This window comes from Labrus mixtus, chromosome 16, assembly GCF_963584025.1.
Source record: "Labrus mixtus chromosome 16, fLabMix1.1, whole genome shotgun sequence".
Classification (NCBI taxonomy): domain Eukaryota; kingdom Metazoa; phylum Chordata; class Actinopteri; order Labriformes; family Labridae; genus Labrus; species Labrus mixtus.
The window spans coordinates 8776259-8780184 of NC_083627.1; the positions used below are offsets into that span (position 1 = coordinate 8776259).

The 3926-nt window shown below is 40.3% G+C and overlaps 2 protein-coding genes across 2 annotated transcripts in view; one reads left to right on the forward strand and one right to left on the reverse strand.

Moving 5' to 3' along the window:
- umad1 (UBAP1-MVB12-associated (UMA) domain containing 1) overlaps positions 1–3926 on the reverse strand; it is a 177867-nt gene that overhangs the window by 158550 nt on the left and 15391 nt on the right. The window lies entirely within an intron of this gene.
- Positions 1–3926, forward strand: part of ngly1 (N-glycanase 1) — a 281389-nt gene that overhangs the window by 127046 nt on the left and 150417 nt on the right. The window lies entirely within an intron of this gene.

Here is a 3926-nt window from a genome sequence, read left to right on the forward strand (position 1 = left end):
ACCTGTAAAGAAAATAGGTAGAATCTGGTTTATTTTAGATCTAGGCCCTTTTTGTACGTGTTGTTTATGTAAAGCAAATATTGTTTTTGGATCCAACCTGACCATTTGAAACACTAAAGACACAAAACAGCCGATTGATGCAGCGGTAGATCAGCACCTCCTGTGATCTGGGAGGTCAAATAATTATAATAATATAATAAATACTCATTTTACCCCTCGATGGAGTCCGGTGAGGTTTAAGGGTAGTAATCTTATGACTGCTTCCTGTCAAAAAAGAAAAAAAGAATATAACCTTTACAAAAAAACAACAATGCTCTCACTCTGTTGTTAGAGTTTTGAATAATAATCTGAGCCTGTCGCTGGCAGAAACACGACAAGACAAACAAAAGCAGAAATGTCTTTCATGTTTTGTGGACACTTGTGCATGAGTAAGGTTAAGTGTAGTTGAAATAGTTGATCTTCCACTAGTTATAGAATAAGCCATGATGAAGTTATTGATCTAGTTTAATAGAAGGGTTATCTGTCTCTCTCTTGCACCTGTGATCTAAGTGTACTTATCCAGTGGTTTATATATCTGTCTCTTTTTGAAGAGGAACTCCTTCTTGCACTTTGTTCCCCTCTTAGATACCGCACCTCTTAGAGTCACTATTTTTGTACAGTACAGATGTTCTGATTTCCAGCTGTTCCTCAGATGGTTCCCAGCAGCTCTGTGTTCGCAGAGAGCAAAAGTGAAAAGAGCTTCATCACTCGGCCTGATACTCAGAGCTGAGCCTGAACAGCTTTGTTTCACTTTTACTGAGAGGACGATAAAGTGAGCGAGTCGTTTAAAACGCTCGCAGAGTTTGTTCCTCTTCCTGCTCCATGAAGCCCTCGTGGTTCACGTGCACTGACTTGAAGCCCAGTTTGACTATTTGCACTTCTCTACCTTTGATCTACCTTCTTTTTAAACTGCGCTGATATGAGCAGTTAGTGTGTTTGTGACGTTTATACAGGCTGATGTGTTCACGTGTTACCAAAAAAAAAATCGAAAGCCTCGTTGTCTTACCGTGATACTTGATGAGATTTTGTGTCGAGACCTAACACGAGGAGCTTACTCTGCTTCCTCAATTAACCCTTAAATGGCACACGTTAATCATGATGTTTTCTATATTTTAATGACTTTTTTTGTGATATTTATGAAAAGAATCTTTAAATAAAGTGGACTCCCTTTAAATGTGTTTTACTTGTCTTCAATGATGAAATGAATGACAGGATTTCATTTACAGAACCTGGATTTTATATTGTTAGTTATATTTTGAATTACCGACTCATCCAAGATTCAAAGTTGTGCTTAGCGCGATTCCACATAAAAAAGGGTGTGGCCTCTACATGTAAATATTCTGTGATCCTCATACCAGCACATGTTTGACGTTGCCAGAACTACGACTTTTAGACAAATAGATCTGCACGGCCCCACCCCGCGGCTGCTGCGTACCCCGCGGTCTTGTTACACCCCGACATGCACAGGGGTGCAAGGGCCCCTCATCACCGCTTGCGATTTAAATTCTTTATTATGGGGCTCTACGGAAATCGACTCACTCGTGGAGCCAGCCTCCAGTGGCCGGTCGAGGAACTGCAGATTTTGGCACTACAGTTTTCAAGTCAAGTTTTTTCTCATAGCACATTTAAAACACTCAGCTGACCAGAGTGCTTTACATACACGGCATCATAGAGAACAGACATACGTAATAACATTTAATACAGAATAAGAGAGAAATAAAAAATAACACAGAAAACAATTTTTTATCAAATATTTTATTTTTTTAAAGCCAATTTCAAAGTTCCAGGGAAAAAGGCGTTAGAGTCTCTGATGATAGGAGGCAATTGATTCCTCTGACAGGACGCCTACAACTGAACATACTTCACAATACATACAATAAATATAAATTCATTTTCAATAAAAGTTTTGGTAGATTTTACACACACACACACACACACACACAAACACACACACAAACACACACACACACACACACACGCGCGCGTCCTGAGGTGTCACCCTGCTCGTTCTTCAGAGTCTGGTTTCACTGGGGGAAACTTTAAACCATTGAGTGTTCCTGTGCTGACTGACTGCTACAAGCAGCGACACGCTGGACAAAAGGTGTTAGTGTACAGGACACAGCAGACCTCACCTGCACACCTCCTTATGTCCATTTTATCTCCACTGTTATTCAAAGGTATCAGAGAGTTTGATATCAATAAAACTACTATGGGAGAGTGTGAGGCATGAAGGGGAGAATGACAAGAGGAGACTTTTTATGTTACGTTTGTATAAACTAGTCTGAATGTCCAGAATAATGACGACATTTGAGGATAAGTGCCATGATAACAAAACAAGAATGTATTTTTATAATTTTTACTATCTATCTGCATTTTTTTGATAAAGTTGAGTATACCGGTAAGTAGCAAAATAAGCGTTTGATTGCACTTCTCTGTTGTCAGAAACACACTTTGAGGTAATTTAGTGTTCATAGATTTGGATAGAAATCACCTTTAAATATCCACATTTATTAGGGTAAAATGCTCTGAATGTTTGTGTCCTCCTACATTTTTTGATCAGGAGTTAAATAAATAACAAATGAAGGCTGTTGTATATTATGTTTTTTACACTTCACCTGCAGAAGTCATTTTATCAAAATGTTTGAAAATGATCGGTGTTTAGTTAAAATGTTAAAATAAATACTACCTGTCATTTTTGCTGGCTTGAAATTGAGCAATGTTTTCGGATCCATCCACTAGGGGGCCCCATGAGCTAGATCATGGAAAAGGAAAGGCTGGAAAGCTCAGTCCAGGTGATCTGACTGCAGAGAAAGCAAAAGAGCAGATGGGAAAATAATATACTATTGATGTAAAGTTAGGGGGGCATGTTGGGTTCAGGGAGAGACAGGTGTGCAGGGGGGAGCACGATCAGGTGACATTTAGGGGGATTCTGAGGAAGAGATGAGAAATGACAAAATAAAGAATGACCCGGATATGTGGCTCAGTTGGTAGAGTCGGTCATCTCTCAACCTGAAGGTGAGGGGTTCGATCCCCAGCTCCTGCAGCAACATATCCGATCTGTCCTCGGGCAAGACACTCAACCTGGAATTGCACCGTCTGCTTCATATGAATGTGACTAGTTACTTCTGATGGTCACTTCGCATAGCAACCTCTACCATCAGTGTGTGAATGTGTAGGTGTGACCTGCGGTGTAAAAGCACTTTGAGTAGTCAGAAGACGAGAAAATAAATATACAAGCTCAAGTCCATTTACCATATATCAGTGATGACATCATCAATCCTATACTCAAGAAGAAGAAATTGGGGGGGTGATGAATGTGAGTGTGTTTTGTCTTTGTTGTCCGAGTTAAGTGAAGAAAATATCTGAAATGTAGTGTACACTTATATTGATTCTTAGGCGGGACTCACAAGTGGTTTAATCGTGTGGTGCTTGTTACCCTGGCTACAGTGGGACATGGGTCTGTTTCAGTACTCTGTCTGTTATCTGCTGTAAGGTGATACACTGAGTCTTAATGAATACCTCATATAGCTACATGTAAAATATCCCAAATATCCCTTTACGTCTGCCAGCTCATGACACAAGGTTTCTTTTTTTTTTTATGATGAACGAGGGTCAGCTAAAATTACAGCTACTACTCCTCGGCAACGGCAGCGTCCTCTGATGGCGCTCTTCCCTGACACCTCATTTCCATCATAGAGGAAGAGAGCTGCTCACTCAGAGGCCTGCCTTACATAATTTAGGAGCGCAGTCTTTGTGACATGTTATTATCCTCTAAAGTGACAGAACAGATCAGAGTTTCAGCAGAGCCTCTTACTAGCTGGGTCACTCAGATGATTCTGAAAAGATGCCGCACGTCTTTGCATTAACGAGAGTAGAAACACAGCTGC